We start from the raw sequence: 22,903 nt of genomic DNA, 5'->3' as shown, positions 1-22,903 counted from the left end.
CTTACAGAGTAAGAAAATGAAGGTTTTTTACCCTATTAAAGACAGAACTGAAGACTTTTATCTGTCACATGCCACCCACTGGCTTGGAAGGATGTGACAAATGGCATGTTGGGGCTCAGACATTTTTTTTCTAGTCCCTATTTATAAAATGAGTGCACGTGTACCCCATCCTTCCTTCCTGAAAGATCATGGCATTAGGAAGCCTGAATAGACATCGAGGATACAGAAAGTCGGGTTGGCAGGGTCATGGCAGAGCTCACCACTTGGCCGTCAGTCCAAAAAACAGACAGCCTGGAGTTTAACTGGGGACAAAGGAGAAGGCTTTGCTAAAAGTTGCATCTGGGAGGCAAATTCTGTTTCTACTATATTTTTCTTGTTCTGGCTATAGGATGTCTAAACTTGACCTAGGGCCTGGGGATCGATGAACATGAATCTACTTTGAGTAAAGATTGCAGTGGAGTTGTGTGGAGGTGTGCAGTGGGTTAATCTTTAACTATAAGCTTCTGTTAGGGCTTTACTTATTTTTCATACCCTTTCCCCCAAGGTATTATTTTTCTCTTGTAATGATACCAGTCACTTTGACTGCTTTGTACATACACCAGTGGTTGGGTTTTAGGTGTTGTGTGTTTTGTTTTTTTTTTTCCCCTTCTTTCTGCAAAAACTTAAGACTCAGCTAAAGTAGCTCCTTCTCTGGGTAACTTCCCATCTACCATGGGCAATCTATATTCCATATTTTGTCCATTTTTTCCTTAGCAGTTACTTTAAGCTACTTTAGTTCCCCGGGGTGTGGGTCCATCTTTTCTGTGACGCTCTAAGTTTTTGGAGAACTAAGAACATCTCTGTATACATAGTTCCAAGGCCAGGAATGCTCCTTGTGCATGATAATTGGATAAAGGAATGGAAGGAAGAGGACCTTCATCAAAAGCCCAATTGTGGCCTACAAGCCTTTGAGAGTAATACAAGCTTAGCCGTGCCCTTTGCTTCATTAGGGATCAAGAATCAGGAAAGGTCAAAGAATGGACAAACCTGTCTTGGCTGCATTGGAGCTCTTGTCTTACATCTTAATGGCTGGGAGTTCCTAACACTCATCCCTGACTGCTCATGGGTGGCCTGAGTACTCAGAGGTTCTGCCCAGGATCAGGAGATGGGGAGAAAGGGCAAGAAGGCAATTTGTAAACTTGGAGTTGCCAGTCTCAGCATGAGGGCCTCCCAGAGTCAAGACTGGCTTTGGCTGGGGGCCTAGATCTATTCTCTGGGCATCAGCATGGGTCAACTTGGCCATTCGGAGGAGGACTTTGTAAGGAGCAGATAGATGCTTGGGGTGGTCCCTGCAATGATGTTGGAAGGAGTGGGAGATAGGGTAGCCTCTTGACTTGGGCACACAAAGGATAAGAGCAGAAGACAACACAACGAGTCACCTGGTGTCTGTCCACCACTGCAGGCAGGGAGGCACAAAAGAGGGTTCGGAAATGTTGGCGACAGACGTTGGCAAGGGGTCGGGCGATGACACAAAGTCCTCACGGGCAGGAGAAAGAGGAAGAGTGGAGCAGGGCACAGGGACAAGAGAGACAGAGATGGGACAAATAACAGTGGGAAGATGGGGTGGCAGGGAAGGAGGGACAGGTGCAAGGGCAGTAGATAGGCTGGCCGGCAGGCAGGAGGGAAGGAAGAAACAAATGTTGGTTAAAAGGAGAAAACACAAGCATCAGAGAGAAAGTTAGCTCGGGTAGGGGAGAGCGAGAAGAGAAATGGAGGCGCAGTGAGAGCGAGCTTCAGGGTAACTTGATGCACGCCCGACCTGCTCAGCAGGCGTTTTCTTCCATAAGTCGGGCCTGGGGAAGATCTATGCACACAGGAAAAATGTGCTGACTCCTGCCCAGGGCCTGCCTGAGGACAGAAGCAGATCAATTCACCTGGGTGGGGCTCTCCTGCCAGCGCTCTGTGCCTGGCTAGATCAGGCCAGGCCAGGCAGAGATGCCCAGTGACCAGCAAACTGCTGGAAGGCTGTCCATCAGCTGCAGGGCAGCATCAGCCTTTTGACTTGAGAAAACCCCCTCCTCTGCCCAAATCAGCTCTGCAGAGCTGGCTGCCAGCTCCCTGCCAGGCCCAGCTTCGGGTCCAGTGAGACAGCACCCATTGGCCTGGGGAAATGGAATCGGAACAGGCTTCCAGGACCCTCTAGGCGCCAACGCAGCCCGGCACAATCAATTGCTGAGATAATCCTGGGGTACATTTGCAAGTGCAGCAGCAAGCATTCGGAGCAGAGTGTCCCCTCTGATCTTAACCACTGGGTGCAAGTTACAGGGGGAAATGTTTCAGCAGCAGCAAGGCCTTTGAAATCAAAGCCGGCAAAAGCTGGATTCGTAAAGTCAGGCATTTGTTGTTTTCCTGGAGCTTTTTGAGCATCTACAACACAGGGAGCGTGTGCTGGAGGCTGAGGATACAGATAAGGGAAGGCGTTTAGTGGTGGGGTGGGAGAAGTGACTGCTCCCACTGCCCCAGCTACCAGAAGCAGTGCAGGTTTACAGGAAGGGCTGGGGAGCTCAGACAAGCCAGGCTTCCTGGATGGTGCCACGTGAGCACAACTTTGATGGTTGAGTGGAGACCAGGAGGCAGAGAAAGTCAAGGGATCCTGCACCGAGAAGGAAGCACAGGAAAAAAGTTAAGGATGCGTAAGTGCACAGTTAGGCTCACCTGGAGGGAGCGCAGTGTTGGACCACAGCAGGCCGGGCAGAGACGCAGGTGGGATGGGAATGGGGGCCACCTAAGGAAAGCACAGGCCCAGAGACAGCTGAGACTTTGGTCAGAAGAGAACTTGCCAACCAGCTGTCACCTTTATCATGATATTGTCTGTTTATTATTGAAGTTTTGTATGTGCATGTATGTGTGTGAAGTAAACAGAGCAGGGGACATTCTACTGCCAGCTAAATAAGTTATTCCACTTCTCCATGAGAATCCCACTTGGATGCTTTCATGGACTGCTGTCGCTGGGCTGTGGCCTCAGGACTCATACCTTCTCTGGGTTTCCTCTACTCCCCACCCCTCTCAAGTCGTCATCCATCCTTGCCGGACTGCCCTGAGGTGTCCACTCAGCCCAGGCCCTCAGATCTACCTAGGTAAAGGTAGGTCATTGGAAACCAGTGGTCTCTTTATCCAGATCCATCCTTCGTAGAAGGCAAGTGCTAGTTTATTTGTACTGGAAGATTTCTAAAAGCATGCAAACTAAAAATAAGCCTTTCCCAGTTCTTTTTCAAAATTACATCAAGCAAGAAGCAAAAATTTCTGCAGTCTATTAACATTTGTCAATCAAGATCTTTCCCAAAGGTCAATCAACTTTATGCATATGTAACACGTGCACTCACATATGTCTAGAAAATAATATGACAAGCATGTTGATCTGTTTTTTCATTTTACAATACAACTCCTCACCTCACTTGCAGCCTAGTAGTCCATACACTAGATGCATTGTGAGCCGTTTTTCTGTTGGTAGACACTTATGATGATTCAACTTGTTTGCATTTACAAATGACACTGCCATAGATATCTCTGTACACGAATCCTTGCATACTCTTGCTCTTATCTCTGGAGTATGCATTCCTAGAGGTTAGGCCGTGAAGTCAAGCAACACGCAGATTCTTAACCTCCTAGCAATTGCATCATTCCTGTCTCCAGCTTGTGCTAGTTTGTACTCCCACTGCATGTGGAATAAGGGTGCCTCTCTCCTGCTTGCCTTCCAGCCCTGGCACCACCTCATCGCTAGACAGATGAAGGAGCAGCAAAGGGACATCTTAGTTGTCCAATAATACACACCGAGGTATTGGCAAAGTGGGGCCCAAGGTTCCAACTTTGTTGTTGCTGTACAATAAGATAAGGCATGCAAAATAGTAAGGACCTTGTTTGGTGTGCAAGACGAACCGGAGTGGAGAGAGAACAGAGAGAGGAGGCTCCAGGTGGGTCTTCCAAGGCTGTGTGTAATAAAGGCCCCTCCTCTCACTTCTCCTTGCACTCTGCGGCCGTATCCTCACATCAAGTCGAATGTGTTGAGTCGTTGTCCACCATGACACTGGCCCTGGAGGGCAAGGAAGTGAGAAGCTCTGTCCTCTGACATCAGAGACTGAGGACCTGTAGGCAAAGACGCTGTGGTCATGCTCAGATACCCAAAAGGAATTTGAAGTGATAAGCTTCCAAGGTTACGAGTCACTCACTCAATCAGTCGCTTACTGTCTGAAAGTTACTAAGGAAGAAGAGACACACAGTTATTGCATGATTTTTTTTTTTTTGCAAGATTCCTCCTCTCAATTAAAGTGAGAACTCCTTAAAGGAGGGAGCCTTTGAAACAAAAGATATGTATTTATTTACCACCTATATGCAATGTACCATGTGCAAAGTGAACTGGTAATATACAAAATGTGAAGGCAAGGCCCAAATTGCTTTGAAACCCCATAGGAAGGTAAAACAAAAAATCATACCTAAACATTTTTACTACCCCCTCCGCTGTGATTAGTGTGTGGAGGAACCCACAGCAGGCACCCAACACACATTCAAAGTGGGAAAAAGTCACAGGATTGATTTTTGGTGTGATTTAAAGAAATCAGTCCTTTCACTTTAGAGTCATGTGTCACAGCCAAGGAATGACTAACTCATCATGTGATTTATTTCTCTACGAGTCTACTACACCTCTGCAAAGTGAAAACCACTCTCAGAGCTACCCCGGGGCTAGACTGCTGCTGGCCTATCTACTGCACGATTCCCTGGGCATGCCCCTCATTCCTCAGCTGCAAGTTCAGATCTGGGTGTACCAGAGAGGGATGTCTGGGGGAATGGGATCATGGGAGGTAACAGCCACTGGAAGAATTTGGCCCCAAAGCCAAGGACTCCTCAATCAATATGCATGACTTTCAGAATTCCTATTTTAATCAGCGAAACGGAAATGAAATTCCCAATGTAGCTTTTAGTTAAGAAAAATAAATTACAAGTGGTATATGATATTCATGCATACCATTTCCTCTGAAATTCTTTTTAAGAATTGAAGAAAATAACCATATAACATACTGGAAAGAACACTAGCTTAGGAGTCCAGAGTTTTAGTTTCATGCCCTAAAATTATCACCTGGTGACTATGTGATCCAAAGTCTTAAGTTCCCCATCTAACCTCTTTTCACTCATGTATAGAAGGAATTTTTTTTTTTAAGATTTTATTTATTTATTTGAGAGGTAGAGCTACAGACAGTGAGAGGGAGAGACAGAGAGAAAGGTCTTCTGTCCGTTGGTTCACTTTCCAAATAGCCATAACAGCTGGAGCTGCGCCAATCCGAAGCCAGGAGCCAGGAACTTCTTCTGGTCTCCCATATGGGTGCAGGGGCCCAAGGTCTTTGGCCATCTTCTACTACTTTCCCAGGCCATGGCAGAGAGCTGGATTGTAAGAGGAGCAGCCAGGACTAGAACTGGTGCCCATATGGGATGCAGGTGCTGCAGGCAGAGGATTAACCTACTGAGCCACAGCGCCAGCCCCTAGAATGACTGTTGATGACTTGTAAGCCCCTAGTTCAACTCCAGTGATAAATGAGTTCATACTTCCCGAATTAATGCTGAAGACCCACCATCCATTCATCCTCTCCACAAATATATACTGAATTCTTACTTGGGTAATATCCATGTGATTTGAGTCCTCTGCTCTGAATTGATTAGTTGGTGGCATCATTATGGTTCCAAACACCCAGACTCAAAATCTGTGGTGATTCCTGACTCCTCTCTCCTGCCCTCCTCATATTCAATCAGCTCCTGATGACCACTCTCTCTCTACATCTATTTCTGGTCCATCCTATACCCTCCTTGCCCACTCCACTGCTCCTTCCCCAGCTTCATCAGTTTTCACTTGAGCTGTTGCAAAAAATTCTAAGGTTTTCCAGCCTCAAGACACTTCCTTCCCAAACCACTATACTTGCTATTTCTAGTGTTATCTACAATTGTTCGTTTTTTAAAAAGATTTATTTATTTATTTGAAAGGCAGAGTTCAGAGAGGCAGAAGCAGAGAGAGAAAGAGAGACAGAGAGAGAGAGAGAGAGAGTCTTCCATCCAGTGGTTCACTCCCCAGATGGCCGCAACAGCCAGAGTTGGGCCGATCCGGAGCCAGGAGCCGGGAGCTGGGAGCTAGGAGCCTCTTCCGGGTCTCCCATGTGGGTGCAGGAGCCCAAGGACTTGGGCCATCTTCCACTGCTTTCCTAGACCATAGCAGAGAGCTGGATCAGAAGTGAAGCAACCAGGACTCCAACCGGCACCCATATGGGATGCCAGCACTGCGGGCAATGGCTTTATCTGCTATGCCACAGCACCAGCCCCCAATTTTTCATTTTAATCAATGTTTTCTGAAGGTTTGTTCAATGCCAGTACAGAGCTGAGAGTCCAGAAAGAAAGAGAGACCCACTGACAGATGAGAGCAGTAGTGTGTGGGATGACAACAGTGGAGAGGGAGGGTGATCCGCTTCTTCCTTTCTCATAAAGCTGTCCTCCCATATTGTTTCCTGTTTTATGTTTCTGGCATCTCATTCATCACATTCTTCTGCAGATCACTTTCCTGTTACTCTGCTCACATCTTGATGGTAGGGACCGGACAAATTCAAGCCATCTTTCCCAGAAACCTCCAGTAGCTCCCTTTTGCCCTCGGGGAAGTCTTAACCTTTTCACTGGGCATTGAGACTTTAGTTCTATCTTTCCAGTTAGCTCTACTAATCAGCCCATATTCAATACAACCCAACCCTAAACCCTCTACCTTTTATGTCCACGTTACCTCTGAAAGCTCACCCTTCAGCTATACGACAGTGACTACATCCAAACTCACCCAGGCACTGCCTTTGGGGTAAGCCATTCCCTCTTCTGGGAAGGTCCAGTTCACTCTCATTTCCCTCTTCCTTTGCCTGCAGGGTCTAGTTTAAATTCTATCCCTTCTAAGAATGTTTGTGGAGAGCCAGATCCGCCCATTCGAAATTCATTTTCACCTGCTCACTGCTGCTTCTCACAGTAAAGACTTTATTATTCATCGTAGTCTACTTTTTGCAAAGGTTTTATAATCCTTGAGAGCCTTGGGAGAGGTTGTCCCATGTCTTTTGATGTGGGATTTTCCACAATAAGAAAACTGAAGATCTGATCCAGTTAACTCTACGAAGAGCAGTTGCACATGTCAGGTACTGCACAAGATGTGTGACGATTCATCCTCATAACAGACCTTGAAACTGAGCACAAGGCCCCAGCAGGTGAGACTATGTAAGTTTGAACAAGATGCTGTTAACAACCAGGCTACTCTGCTTCTCATCAAGGGGCCACCAGGACCCCTGTTGAACGGTTTTGCTGCCATTTGGAGAAAAGGCTGAAGATGCCTTCAAGCGGCACTTCCTGACTGCCTAGGGAGATTTCCAAAGGTTTTATGAAAAACTTGGTATCTTATCTTATCCCTAAAGACTGAACAGGAATTTAACAAAGGAACAAAAAAAGATATTCTAGTAAGAGAACAAATTTTGAAGTAAGTCTCCCATGGAGTGGGGGTGTTTTTGAGAAGATGAGAGCTGTCTACTGAGTCACTTCCCCACGAGACAAGCATCAAGGGAAGGAAGCAGCTTGCTCAGTGCTGTATTCCTTTTGCCCACAGCAGAGTCTAATGCAGCGCACATGCTGGAGAAACACTGGGTAGAAATTAACCTCAATATATACCACCTAAGCAGTTAGCTATGAATATGCCGTTTTAAACTCACTCTTGGCCTTGAATGCCAATGAACGCCCTAGTTGTCTTTATAAAGGCTTTAAAAGCCCAAACTCAAACCTGTAGACCCTGAAAGTGAAACCTCCAGTCCCTAGAAAGTTTCACTGGCCAACCCAGTTTCACTGACTGGCTGCGTAAAAAACAAACATTAAAGCAACTGAACAAGCTATAAAAAATGAAATTTTTAAAACTCAGTTCCAAGAAACTCAGTTATTTTCAGTAATGTGCCTCCTGCTGGAAACCGAAGGGCTTCGATGATGTCAGTTTCATTTCCAACAGAGAACTTTCCCTCCTCTCCCCTTGGAGAGAGAGTGAAAGCCCCTCTGCCAGCAGCCGTGCCATGGGCATGGCAGAAAGGGAAGACATAAAGGGAACTGGGGCAGATCAAGGCGCTTCCTCTCACGGCATAGGGGCCGTTTCAAACCTTCTCGCTTCCTATCAGAAAAGCCATAAGCAACTCTGTGTCTGGGCACACTCACAGCACCATAGTTGTTGAATCTGTGAGCTGGGAATCAGCTCAAAGCAGAGCTCTTGCGAAGGGACCAGAGCATGAAGGAGAAAATCTGCTCAGCTTGGGGCGGGAGGAAAGTCTTTTCCTTCTCCACCGTGGAAGAGCTGGGTGACCATGAACAGTTGTTTCTTTTCTCTGGGTCTAAGTTTCCCCTTCCAGCTCTCACACATTTGGCAGTTCTTCATTTAGTAGAAGGGGAAAAAAATGCTTGCAACACAAAAATCTATAGTTGGTTTTAAGAAGGAGACATTTGGGTGGGCATTTGGTTGACCTAGCAGTTAAGATGTCTGGTCCCACATAGGAGTACCTGGGTTCAACCTGCCTCCAGCTTCTTGCAGTATAGACCCTGGGTGGCAGCAGGTGATAGCTCAAATAATTGGATTCATGCCATTTATGTGGGAGAACCGAGTTCCTGGCTCCCTCCTTTGGTCCAGCCCATTGCAGGCATCTGGGGAATGAACCAGCAGATGAGCACCACCTTCCCTCAAATAAATAGGTTTTTAGAGAGCTTTCTTTGTGCATGAGAATCTGGGAAGTAGAAGGTTTTTCTTTCCTCCAAACCAGAGTTTTAGAACCTTGGAACTGTAGACATTCTGGGTGAACAATTCTTTGTTTTAGGGGGATGTCCTGTGCGATGTGACTGTCTTGCAGTACCTCTGACTTCTATCCCCAGATACCAGGATACCCACTCCCCAGATGTGACAACCCAAAATGTCTCGACATTACCATAAGCTTCCTAGGAGCAAAATCACCCCATGCTAAGAACTACGGTGAGTCAGCTGCATTCCCAATCAAACTGAGTGAATTCTTTAGAGTAATGCAGCTGAGGGTAGACTTGGGAAAGGATGGGAGTTGGGCACGGCAGCTCCCTCCATTCTCACCCACCTGAGGACGGGGTGGCCCAGAGAGCTCAGGACAGGTAGAGGGGCATGAGGTCTGGAGGCAGCAAAGCTCACCTGAGTCCATGCGTTATTGTTGGCTGGCTCTGACACCTCCGCCACACTGCTTGCCTTCTTGGTGCTTCCGGGTCCCCTTGAATCTGAAGGGTGTAACACCCCTGTTGCATGAATCATCCTCCTCCTGCCCTTTCCCAGGGAGGACTAAAGGTAATGTGTATAAAAGACTGTAAGCTGGAAAGCACAGGAAAAATAAGTGATGGGCCTAAAAAGAATTGTTTTTTCTTCTTGTATTCCCTGAGAGAGCAAAGAAAACAACTTCATCCCTGAATAACTTTTCCGCCAAGCGTGGCAAAGATGACATCATAACAGGTACCACCACAGCAGTAGTGCAAACAAACGTTGTTGAACACTCTCGGAGGGACTGCTGGGTACCAGCTGCAGGGCTAGACCCCACTGGCCTGTGAGTCAGTTTGCATTTCTTCAGCAGACATGAAAGTCCCCAGAAAGGGAGGCATCATGGTAATGAGCAAGGGTAGTTCACACACCCAGTAGCAAGTTGGCCCTGTGCGGCCTCTTTCTTCAGCATGGCTATCACTCTGGAAGATGTCTATGTGGCTCATGTCTTTAGCAACTGAGAACTTGGGAACCAAGAAAAGCTTCTGAATGCTGGCCATTTCCTCCCCGTTGGCATTGGGGAGCTCTGCTCACAGCCAGGCCTAGGAGGATGGCCCTTTCACAGCCCGAGGCGGAACCCCTGGTTTGAATGGCACACTGGGGTTCTGGGAGTGTTCCCACGAACAGTGACAGTCTGGCAGAAAGTTGAGATGCCGGGTCAACAGCCTGGTGGTTGTCGGGGAAGCTCAATGGGCTCAGACACAAACTACAATTTGAGACCAGAAGCCTCTGGGATCCCAGGGTCAAGTACAAGTTGGAGGGAAAAATATAACTCACATTTGCAAGTGCTTTGGTTTATTGACTGTGTTTTCATCCTTACGGTAGTATAGAAAAGTGGTTAAGGCATTTCTTTTTTCATTTACTGCCTTTTTTAGATTTATTTATTATGAAATTCAGAGTTACACACACAGAGAGAGAGAGAGAGAGAAAGAGAGAGAGAGAGAGAGAGTTCTCCTATCTGCTGGTTTACTCTCCAGATGGCCTCAATGGGCAGTGCTGGATCAGGCTAAAGCCAGGAGCTTCATCCGGGTCTCCCACATGGATGGCAGGGGCCCAGACACTTGGGCCATCTTCTGCTGCTTTCCCCAGGCCATTAGCAGGGAGCTGGATCAGAGCAGAGCAGCCGGAGCTCAAACTGCACCCACGTGGGATGCGGGTGTTGCAGGTGGCAGCTTTACCTGCTATACCACAACTTACTTCTGCGCCCTGGGTGTGTACCCTGGCTCTGCTCCTTGTTCTTCTGTGACTCTGGGCAACCAGGTGTTATGAAAACATCAGCGATGCTACCTGATGTGCTACTGATCCGCACAGCCACCTCTAGGTCCGGGGTGTGATCACCTTCACGTTGCAAGCAAATGTAGTTGAGACAAGTGCATCCTCACACAGCACGCCCACGCCCCTTTGCTCTACCATTCCTTTTAGGTCACTCTGCCTTCTCTCTCTGCTATCTAAATGCCATCTGTCCCTCGAAGTCTGCTCCGATGCTACCTCCTCAATGTCTTCTGCCTCCACAGTCGAATTAATCTCAGCTTCCTCCAAGCCCCATCCATGGTATTTTGCTGTTATCTCTATTACACTGTGGCACCCACATGGGCCTAATAGTCTCAAAAAGACCCAAGATAAGAACAAAACACACTGCAGAGTGTGATAAAGGCCACCGAGAGAGGCAAGGGGGAAGCATTGAGGAAGTTCAAAGGCAGACAGGTCTCCTCCTCTGCCTCTCTCATCTGGAGTCATTATCCCCCGCAGTACCTGTTACAGGTGCTCCCAGTTTCTCCCATCTGGCAGTCAGGATACATCACGGTGCATTTGAAAGCCCTCACCACACTGTGGCCCCCCGCCAAAGCTAGCTCTGTGTTTGCTGTCTTCCTTGCGGGACCGAGCCACGTGGGTGGAGGGGCAGCTTGGATTCACTTCTGCATGGCCACAGCACACAGAGGGGGAGGGGCCAAGGTTGTCAGTGCTCCCGGAACGCCTATGGCTCTGAACTGAGACGAGCTTGCTGACGGTGGGCGACGGTGATGATGGCGAAGATGGCGATGGATGACGACGGAGATGAGGTTGATAACAAGGAGCTTATCTGAACCGAAACCCAGCCGTCACGCAGGGTGGTGTGCTCACGACATTTCGCTATGACTGAGTGAGCAACAAGATATCCACGAATCAGACCCAGTAACCTAGCCCACTTGTTTGCTGGCAGACTGCAAAGAAAGTGGAAACTGGAAACTGGAAAGGCGTAGAGGTGGGGACTGCCTTATCAGCCGGAGCCCCTCCTATAGAGTAACGCAGAGGGCGTGGCGTGTGGAAACTGTCTTCCCGGAGTTGTTTAAAATCTGTAACTTTTCAGGTTGTTGTAGAGGCTCCATTTATTATTATTCTCATTGGAGAAGAGGTAAAAAAAAAATCCGAAATTATAGATAAGAGTAGGAATGTCAATTACAGGGAGTTGAATACTATTAAAGTTATTGCAATCTCCTTCTCCCACCTGTCTGAGTTTATGTAGCTGAGCTCATACTGATCCTGCATGTTACAAAATATATTTGATTTATTTATCATCTCGATAGCACACATAGAAGGTGCAAAATTCCCATGGTACAAAAGGACAAGCAGTGAAGACCAGGTTGTCTCCTCCTGTCCTACCACGCAGCTAGCCACCAGTTTGCTCCCAGCCTCTCGTAGAAGAGTGCTGTGCGATAGCTGACACTATGCGTTGTGGAGAGAGTTAATGGCCCTTATCCTTCAAGGTTCTCAAGAACCACAAATTGCCTGTGAGAAGGAAACAAGTCCCTCATGCAATGCATCTGTGTGGCTGAACGACTGTCCTATTACCTCCATGCCAGTTACATGACAAAGTGATACAAGTGCGATGCTTCCTCTAAAGACTCAACTCTCTGGACAACAGCAGTTGGAGGTACCCAGCCAGGACATTCTCCCCTAACAGGTCTCCTTCCCAAAGACTTCCCCAAATGCTCTTGGCACACACCTGGGGCTCCCAAAGCTCAAGAATGCAGAGATGGGGGACAGCCGTCCCTGCTTTGCCGTGGCCCAGGCCCAGCCCCAGGGGCAGAGCTCTCCTCCCCAGATCAGAGCTGGCAGGCACTTCCTCATCCTGTTCTGCCCTAGCGTGCTGGGGGCAGGGTAGCAGCCCTGGGATGGGTGGGTGGGGGAATTCCAGTTCAAATGAAGCAGTTCAAAGAAAGTCATTTCCATAAAACCTTGCTTAAAATGGAGAGAGCCATTTCTATACTTACCCAGCTCCAGCCTCCTCATAGCAGCCCTCTTAAGCCCTCCACGCACGCACATAGAGAGGCAAGCGAGCGGGATCAGGGCCTCGCTGGGATCCTGCGCCGGGCATGCGCGTGCCGCCCCGCTGCTGCCGCGTCGTCGCCAGTCTTCCTGCCCAAGCACTCACCGCCCACCGCCACCTTGGGCATCTTGTCTTGAGTAGGCAGAGTCAGGTTTTCAGGAATCCGCCACAGTTTGGAAGTTTATTTACCAGCGAAGTGATTTCCCTCCCGGCTCTGCCTCTCCTCCCAGTACCCATCTGAGAAAGTCACAGAAGGCATCTGGGATTCACAACACCCCCCCTGCCAGCCCCCTCTGAATAACACGGCGTCTGGCAACAGGAGGCGTCTGATTACATTCGGGTGGAACGCAGGCATCAACTCCAGTTGTCTCTGGATCGCAACGGATGGGCCTCACGTGCTGCAGCCAACAGTTTGCCTGCACCCACTCCCCTCTCCGCAATGAACCTTTCTCCAGGAAAACAGGAAGCCTACGTGCCATCCCGGGTGAGAACAAACAGGAGCCGCGCCGGGGTGTTGCATCCCCGGGAAGAGCAGGCAGTGAGAAGCCTGCAACCATGAGCCAGGGCCAAGTCTCTCCGGAGGGAACCTCTGAAGCAAAGGGCCCAGTGCCCTGGGAAGTGCTGTGGGCTCCATGGTCGTTGCATGTGGCAAGGACTGAGTTCTCAGTGCATGCCGGGTAAGGCACCACGTTGCTGTCTCCTGCAGAGAACCTTCATACCCTCACTCACCACTCTAGGACTTGCCTGCTGTTCTGCAGGTGCAACCCCGGCTCCCCAAAGAGGTCCAGGTCCTAATCCCCACAACCCACCAACACACGCTTTTACGTGACAAGAGGACTTTCAGTTTGCTTCGAATGACCTTAAAATAGGGACACTGCCCAGGATCATCCCAAAGGGAAGGGGAAGAGAGGAGAGTTAAGAACCCCCATCAGGACATTAGGAGTGAGACTCCCCCTGCCGCTGTTGCCTTTGGAGATGGAGAAGGGAGTTAGGTGCCAAGGCCTGCGGGCAGCCTCTACAACCTGGAAACAGCAGGAAAACCCGCTGTCTTCAATGCTAGCACACAGAGACTGATTCCAGTCTCTGAGCCCCAGAACTGTGTGGCTGCAGTAATGTTAGGAAACCAGTGCAGGCAGTTTGCCAGGCCTACTGTGTGCTCCTCCCACAGCATGTGGTGTGCGCCTTCCAACTGTCAGCAGGGCCCACCCAGGGAAACTGAGGCCACCAGGAGCATCTAAGCAGAGGGAACTTAACACAAGTCATTGGCTGTATGGGAGATGGAAGAAGGTGAGAAGTTCATGCTGGCATTGGCCCTAGCCATGTGCTAGAGGGACAAAGAGAGGAGCACATGTGACTGGAGACCACAGCAGAAGCTGAACCGTGGTGGGCCTGGGGCATGGAGCAGAGCCCAGCTGGAGAGACTGGCTGAGGCACGGAGGGAGAGAGAGAGGGACCCTGGCTTCTCCCTCCGCTGTGCTCAGTCTCCTGCCGTGCCTCCCAGTGGCTGTATCCAGCAAGAAGCCAGCAAGAGCCTAGGATCCTCAAAGAGCTGGCCTGGGAGGCACAAGGCAGAGCTGGTGCTGGGCAAGGAGGGATGAATGGGTCCTTCTGTTCTGCACGGGTCACGTGCGTCTTGAAATTTAACTGGTACTGGGGCCAGCGCTGTGGCGCAGTAGGTTAATCCTCCGCCTGCGGCACTGGCTTCCCACATAGGCACCAGTTCTAGTATCGGCTGCTCCTCTTCCAGTCCAGCTCTCTGCTCTGGCCCGGGAAGGCAGTGGAGGATGGCCCAAGTGCTTGGGCCCTGCACCCGCATGGGAGACCAGGAGAAGCACCTGGTTCCTGGCTTCGGATCAGCGCAGCTCCCGGCCGTTGCAGCCATTTGGGAGGTGAACCAGTGGATGGAAGACCTCTCTCTCTGTCTCTCCCTCTCACTGTCTGTAACTCTACCTCTCAAATAAATAAAGTAAGTCTTAAAAAAAAAAAAAAGAAAAGAAATGTAATTGATACTGCAAAATCCAAATTCTTTACCATGGCTTCCAAGAGGCCCCACTGCCTTAGCCCCTCCCTGGCTTCTCTCCCTTCATCCCAGGTGTTCTCCTCTTTCACAACACCACCCTGAATGCCCGACACACCAGGAAAGTCCTGTCTGTTATGGGATCTGCACTTGCTCAAGGTAGGCCCTGCCAAACTGCCCTCCTCTTGTCTCTCCCTTAACTGATAATCGTTCATTGTTGGTTCTCGGCTCGACTGTCCATTTAGCACAGCCCCTGTCACCTAGTCTCCATCATCAAGCCCTGTTTGATTTCCTGCATGCTTTGGTTCTGTGTTTACTTGTTTAGCACAACCTCCCCCAGACTGTTGGCTCCTTGAGGGCAAGGGTTGTTTATCTCATTTCTTTCTGTGTCCATTGCTCCTTGGAAACAGAGCAGGGCTCATTTCGAATCGCTTTAAAGTTGGGGCCACTGGGTCCCAGCTAATGGAACAAGGGTGGAAATCTGTGATGCTCCTTCCAGGCTTGGCTATGGGAACCTCCCAGTGCCTACCCCTGCATGTTTTCCCCTCCCTGTCCGATAATGACAAAGCCCCAGGGAATGGTGGGGCCACAAGATGAAAGGAACCTGGGCTCTTGTGTGACTAAGTGCACGAGAGTTGCCCCGGCAACCTGTGTACCCATCCTGGACTGTTAGATGAACAAGAAGGAACTTCTGTGTTGACTCATTCCATCAGCCTACCCTAACTGAAACAATTCCCAATGCCAAAAACAACACCTGGCGAAGCACGGTGGACTATTAGACGCTCGGCAACCATGGGTTCGGTATTGGATGTGTCTTCTTCCTGTTTTCCCTTCATTCTCTGAACTCCTTGGGGACATTCTCCAAATACTCCATGCCTCCCCCAGTACCTGAACCTCAGCAGTGGTTCAGCGGGTCTGTTTCTGTGCTCCAGGAGGGAGACAGACAATTGCTGACACAGCACGGCCTGGAAGTGCGAGTCTGAGGAGGTGAAGGTGTCAGGCTACCTGCCCAGGTTTGCGCGGCTCTCTTGGGCTTTCAAAGGCTTCTGCACTTGATCCTTGTTTATAACCACTCTGCAACGTAATTACTGTTATGATTCCCATTTTACAGATAACAAATCTGAGCGCGCAGAGGTTAAGTGTCTTGCTCAAGATCGCAGCTCTTTCAAGTGACGAGGCTGGAATTAATTCCTGATTCACAAATACTCATGGAGTGTCTACAATGGGCTAACCCCTGGTCGTAGCCGCTCTCTACAATCCTGTAGGGGCTCAGGAAACATGAGAGCATGAAGTTCTGAAGAAATCGGAATCACCTTCCAGAAGAGAACTGGGGGCCCCCTCCCCCAGGCTGCAGCTGCAGCCCCTGCTGTGTGCCGGGGAAGCGGGGTCCTGGGTGGCCTGCCAGGCTTGCCTGCAGTCAGCCAGCGCGCAGCGAGCCCCCAGCAGCTCTCCCACAGGTCCCTGCTGACGGCCCTGACGTGCGAAGTCTGCCCTTTTCCATACATTCTTTCCTCTTTCCCGTGCCAAGATTTCAGCAGACAACTCCGAGCGGGTTCCAGGCCATTTAGCCCAGTCAGAGATGTGGGGGAAAGTTCCCTCCCACTCATCCCCGAGCCCCAGATAAGCCATCAGGGTGTGAGCAGCCTGCGCAGGGGAGGGCGGAGGAGAGCTCCTGGAGGCTTGCACGCGCAGGGGCGCAGCCAGCGTCTCTGCAGCTGCCGCGTTTACCCACTGAGTGTGTTCCTAACAGGCTGCAAGGAAAGTGGGACAAAAAGCCAAGGAGGAGAACGTTCATTGTTTACACACAGCCTGGGCTGTCTCTGGCACGCTGGATTCTCTACCAGTGCAAAGAGGGCAAGCTCTGGTGTCTGAAGGGGCCAATGGCTAAGGGAGAGCAGGTGATGGGGGGGGGGGCTTGCAGGGGCTCAGCCTTGCCCAGCCTGGAGACGCTCCCCGCGGACTGTAAATAAATCCGGGCTGCTGTCACTGTGCAGGACGTCTCACATACCGTCCCTCTGAGGTGGGGTGAAACACAAATATGCCTTTTCATAATAGCTTTACACCTGGAGCAGCAGAGGACCGGTTTATTACCTTGGTAAACAAAAGTCAGAATTCAAGCAAAGTACAAACTTTGCCCAAGGCACTTCTGACAGTGCACCTTGTGTTTGTGAAGTGAACTCGACACAGATACCACGTGAAGCAACCAGAGGCTGCGCGCTCTCTCTCTTTTTTTCCCTCTTGTCTTATTTCCTAGGTTTAAAAGTTCATGTGTGTGTGTGTGTGTGTGAGAGAGAGAGAGAGAGGGAAAGAGGGAGAGAGGAGAGAGGAAGAGAGAGAGAGAGGGAGAGAGGGAGAGGGGAGGTCACAAGAATTTACTTTGGCTCTGGCTTTTTCCAGCATTTTGAAATCATGCTGTTTAGTGTGAAAAAAATACGTGAGCCAATTTATATTGTTTTCCAGAGATAATGTGCTTCTTGCCGCTGTCAGATTGACAGGGGTTGAGAGTGGGAGACAGGGTAAACCAGTTTGGGAAACACACAAAGGAACCGGGATTGGCATTAAATCTTACTTAATCAAACACTAAAAAATAATAAATATTTATCCAGTGCTGATTTTGTGCCAAGCGCAGAACCATGACCTTTCGTCAACACTATTCCACCAAGGCTTCGTGACCACATGAAGTAGGGATCCAGGATCAAATGGCCCATTTCCTAGGTGGGGAGACAGGGGTCTGGTTGGTGCAATGATTCAAGCGCCAGTTTTTTGATCCAGATTTAGGCTTTTTGTCTGTCCTGCGAGGTGCACCCAGGGCCAGAGACTATGTGGCAGCTTCTCTGTTGGCTTTTCGCCTTCTGCTGCCTCATTCTCTGCCTGCCCTTGGGAGCAATAACTCGTCTTCCCTGTTCTTAGAGGCATCTTTGCCCAGGGGATTTGGAGACTAGCTGTCAGCCACCTGGTCATCTGGGCCACCTCTCACCACCCAGCACTTTCAGGCATTCCAGCACAAAGGATGGGAGAGGCGCGGAACAGGTCTCCTCTCAAAACTCACGTAGGCTTACAAGCAAAGGCCACGACAAGGCAACAGGAACAGCTCCCAGGTTTGGGTGGCTCTGCAGATGCCTCTGCCTTCTCTCGTCTCCAGCTTGAATAAATCAGATAAGCTCCAGCAAAAGCATCTGAACTTTGTGGATTCTTTTCCAAAACAAGCCTTTGAACCTGAGGAACTTTGCTCATCTCTGCGTGTTTGCTCCTCAAACGTTCAGCTGGGGCTTGCCCGTCGTGCAGCTCAAGCTGGTGAGATTTTAACTCTTTCGTCCGTCGATTAATTCCCAAGCCTCCCAAAATAAGAGGGAACTCACTGGGCTTGTTTTTCTTTCTTTCTTTCTTTTTTTTTTTAGAAGTCCCTATGAGTGTGTCAGCTTGTGCCTGTCTCTACAAATGAAGGATTCCTTGAGGGAACATATTAAATTGAGCCTAGGGAGAGGTGATGTCATCAAGACATTGTGAACTCAGCAGTTTCAAGGCACCAGCACTGTGGCTGCTTGTGCTTAACAGGATTTGGGGAGGAAGCGCTGTCTCCCTCCTCCAACACCCCTTCCACCCCCATCCCCTCCCACTGATGCATCTTTAATTGCAGTGCCTTGGGGAATGCCTTTGGCTTTATTTATTGCAAGCTTTCAAAAAACTATTGGAATAGGGATCCTTAGTGCAATGCAACAGATTTCAGTTGCAAATGGATTAAACACAACTCCTGAGCTGGAGCCCCTGATTGCAGCCTAGGGGTCTCAGGGCTGTGTGACGAAGGATGCTCGCTTCAGAGACTCTGCTCTGAAAACCCAGGAGAGCCAAAGCAGGGGAATGTTAGCCCTTGCAGGAACTTTCCAGAGCAGAAGGAGACCAAGGCTCAGAGGGGACAAAGCAAGGCCGAGGCTCGCCCCTCCAGCAGCAGCAAGCCTCTGTGGCTCCCGGGGGGACCCTCAGAGCTTCCCCTGTGCCGCCTTTCATACCTGCAGAAAGTGAGATTGAATCAGAATGGCCCCCTGTCCTGGCCTGGATCCCCTTCACGTGGCTTCTCCCCTCTGCTTGTCAATACACGTCCAAAGAGAGATGTTTACTCAGAGACAAAAGAGCGACGAGCGGTCTGCAGCACTTCTGAAACACGGGTGGGAAGCGTTCTGCAGGGTTAAGAGACGCGAGTGCATCTTCACGTGGTTACGGCGCCAGGCAGAACAGCACTTCTTAAAACCAAATCTGCCTCCTTCCCTCCTTCCGATCTGATTCTCGTTAGCTCTTTGGATTTTCTTTTCGGTGACTAAGTTGCCACAGTGTCCTGTCCCTGGGAAGTGAAGGTTGCCCATACACTGAAGTGACCAAGAGGACACTGGACTGCGGGGGCCAGAAGCTGGAAGGTGATACTCGGCGCTGCACCCCTCAGTTTACAGATGAGTAGCAGCATGGGGCTGAGAGAGGTTGAGTGACTTACCGGGTTTACTCAGCACATTAGCCGACCGCAAACCATTGATTTGCCCAACCGTGTGGAAGAGGACTCCTCTGACTGACAATTCTGAAGCATCGCTCTATATAATAAGCAGGTGTCTTTTATGAATAATTAACGGATCATGCCCCACTCCAAGGAGCTGAACACTGACTGCAGCCTGGGCCGAATGAGCCCACGGGAATCTGTACACGGTACTCCTCGCCACCTTTTGTTTCATAGAAAGACCGGGACACAGAAGTCAGAGGAAATTTCCAAGATTGCACGATGAATCAGCAGAGGCTCTGAAGCAATATGCTGTTACTGGATGAGGGATCAAAAGACACCAATTCCAGCCTGCACACTGTCTCTGGGCGTGTGGCAGAGCTGGGATGACACTTCCCTCAGTCTCGGTTTTCCCCACCCTGGAAGGGCTTTGCTGGATGACCTCTGAGAGCTTTCAGCTCTGATGGCCTCGCAGGTATAGGGCACAAGGCTTGGAGCCGTTTCGTGTCTAAAACATAATTGTGTGAAGCCGGAAGTTGACTGCCTTGATGACATACCCTTGGGGTTCTCACAGTGTAGAGGATAAATGGGTTATTACTCCAAAACTGAAAGTGTCTCTTAGCAACTCATATAAAAAATATAAAAGCTTGCTTTTATTTTTTCCATAACATTTTTTTTCTTAAGCTCTTGGTGTCTGCACTCACTTGTCTGCTTGCAAAGGTAATCCCATACTACAACAAATACACTAATAACTGAAAATAGAAACTCAGAAATATGATTTCTCTATCATGTTGACCTATTTGAGGTAGAGTAAGAAAAATAGATAACATTTCTTGAATATATAACACAGACCGTACAGTTTATACATACAATCTCATTTAAGATCTGTAGATTGTGTTATCATACCCCTTTCACAGAAGGTGAAACTGAGGCTCAGAGACGAAATAATTCACTTAGTTTGTATACAACTGTTAATCAGTAAAGCCCAGATTTGAAATCTACTTTCCTGACTCCAGAGCTCACATTTCCTCCCATTCTAAGTGGAGTGCATAAAACATAGCCATATTGTTTGTTAGCAAAATTGTTTTTTTTTTCATAACAGGGAAACTAAATGAGTCAACATTTTATTGGGTGTCACAAAGAACAACACCACAACTACCTTGGGCTGTAACATCGGAACATCTTTGAAAATAGGCCCAAGACATATGAAAACAGGACGTAAGATATTAGTTCGATTTTTCCCAATGATTTAGGATAGAAAGGATACCTGTATTGAGAATTTTTTCAACCATGGAACAAAAGATCAGGTGGCTGTTCCTATGTTTGGGATTCACACAGGCATCAGACTTTTGCTTTGACCTGCTCGTGCTCATGAGGATACAGAGTGGACTTGAGAGAGCTGTTCCTCATTCAGAGTCTCCCCAAAGTGGGCAGTTTGTATAGAGTTCCCCCAAAATGTCCTATCCACCAATTCCTGAGCCTATGGGCCAGCCCAGACCGGATCCCACAAGTTCATTCATCCAACAATTATTTTTCAAAATTGTTGTATATTTTAGCAGCAGAGAGACAGAGAGGTAGAGAGACAGATAGAGAGCTCTCATTTATTGGTTCACTTCTCGAATGCCCACAACAGGTAGGACTTGGTTATGTCAAACCAGAGGACAAGGAACTCCTTCCAGGTCTCCCACTTCCAGGTGGCAGGAGATCCATCACATGAGCCATCAACTCTACTTCTCAGGGTCTGTATTTAGAGGAAGTTGAAGTCAAGAGCCAGAGCTGAGAAGTGAGTCCAAGTACTACGCTGGATGTGGGCATCCTACTGGCATCTTACTAGACTAAATGCCCACTCCCATCCAACATTTCTTGATAAACTTAGCTGCTTCCAGAATGATGTGCCATGCTGCCAAGACAAATCAAATTTAACCTTGAACTAACCTTGTACACTTAACCTAGGCCAGGCCTACACCCCAGGAAAAAGCATGGGAGGCTGCATTATTCTGTCCCTGCTTCCAAGGTCCAAGAATAATCAAGTGACAAGGCAGAAAGCCACACATTTTCTGCTTTGGCTGTCACCAGAATGAAAATGACTATGGCCATTTTGTCATCCCACAATTGCCAGGAAACCAGAGAATATTAAAGTTTGAAATGACTCTAGAGATTTAGCCATCACTTCAGTTCAGTTTCTCCTTTTTACAGATGAGGTTACTGGGGTTCAGGCTGTAGAGGGTCATCCAGGGCCATTGACAGAGCAGGGGCAAGACTGGAATGTAAACTCAGGAATCCAACATAATGTCCCTTTAACTACTGTTGTCTAATTCCCTTAGTAGTAGAAAAGACATTAGCTTAGAAGGAAACAAACACAGTCTTTTTTGTTGTTGTTGACAGGCAGAGTGGACAGTGAGAGAGAGAGAGAGAAAGGTCTTCCATTGCCATTGGTTCACCTTCCAATGGCCGCTGTGGCCGGCACACTGCAGCCGGCACACTGCGCTGATCCGAAGGCAGGAGCCAGGTGCTTCTCCTGGTCTCCCATGCGGGTGCAGGGCCCAAGCACTTCGGCCATCCTCCACTGCCTTCCCGGGCCAGAGCAGAGAGCTGGACTGGAAGAGGGGCAACCGGACAGAATCCAGTGTTCCGACTGGAACTAGAACTCGGTGTGCCGGCGCTGCAGGCGGAGGATTAGCCTAGTGAGCCGCGGCGCCAGCCTGAACACAATCTTTAACATGAGTTTCTGAGCCAGTGCATAGACAGATCCATACTTCCTGAAACTGCAGTGGCTTATGGTTACCTTGGGCTGATTCTGCAACTTACTAACAAAACACCTCTGCTGCAACCACTACTAATGTCCTTACTACAGCTGATCTTTCTCCTGATTTGTGCATTTCCTTCAAGAATATCCCTCCCATGTCTCCTCAAGTCTAATTGTTATTTTTTCAGACCAAATTCCATCACTTCCTCTCTGGAGGTAGGGTGGACTTACAGAGGGTGAACTTAGGCAAGGTGGAACTACATTTCTCAAACTCCCCTTCCCTGCTTATTTCCTTACTAGTGTTGGGCACAAAGGACATTTTGTACAGCATCTGGAATACAGAAGTGAAGCTCCCTGTTTTAGTACTTATCATTTAGTATAGGGCACCAGATGCTGTGATGGGTCAACCCATGTTGTCCATGGAGGTAGGGGGACAGTAGCTGAGCCCTCGGCTCCTCCAGTCCCACCAGCTCTCCTCTTGCAGCTCCTCTGAATCCTGAAGAAGCATGACTAGCACCATGGAGAAGGGTACCAGACTGTTCTGCAGCTCGCCATATATATATATATCATCAGGTGGGGCTAGTGAGAGAGAGGGAGCTCCCCTACGTCCACACGGGATTCAGGTCATTATTGCTCTCCACCAGGCCACTCCTATTCCACTTCTGGATGGTCTGTCCTGCTGACTTCAAGTCCAGCTTCAAAGTCAGAAGCAAAAGCTTCTGCTAGATTGATGAATCAAGTCCTACCGCTGCACAGGTTAAGCCCGACAGTAGATCTCTGATTCTCTATCACAGGTTGTGGTTCTGTTTCCCTAATCAAATCCTAATTAGTCAAGTAAGGAGTCCTCGGTGGATTCCCTGGAATTGATTGTTCCTCCATTAAAGTATGCTACACCCTATGCCATCCTTTCGTAAGTGACAGGTCGCTCTCCCACTGATGGGATCACTAACATATATGGCCTGCTGACCATGGGCCAAGCACTATCCTTCTAACAACATAATGAGGTGAGAGTTGTT

The 22,903-nt window shown here is 48.9% G+C and overlaps 1 long non-coding RNA gene across 2 annotated transcripts in view; it reads left to right on the top strand.

Moving 5' to 3' along the window:
- Positions 1 to 21,556, top strand: part of LOC127482911 (uncharacterized) — a 42,962-nt gene extending 21,406 nt beyond the window's left edge. The window contains exons 2-3 of one of the 2 annotated variants that reach the window (XR_011388367.1): positions 14,737 to 14,820; positions 15,773 to 21,556. This is a non-coding gene — a long non-coding RNA (uncharacterized lncRNA). Of the gene's footprint in view, positions 1 to 14,736 lie in introns of both variants that reach the window. The other variant, XR_011388366.1, reaches the window with a different exon arrangement.
- Positions 21,557 to 22,903: the final 1,347 nt, after the last annotated feature.

Source organism: Oryctolagus cuniculus, chromosome 4 (genome assembly GCF_964237555.1).
Source record: "Oryctolagus cuniculus chromosome 4, mOryCun1.1, whole genome shotgun sequence".
NCBI lineage: Eukaryota > Metazoa > Chordata > Mammalia > Lagomorpha > Leporidae > Oryctolagus > Oryctolagus cuniculus.
Note: the sequence above shows the minus strand (reverse complement) of the source record. Positions and strands in the feature narration are given on the sequence as shown.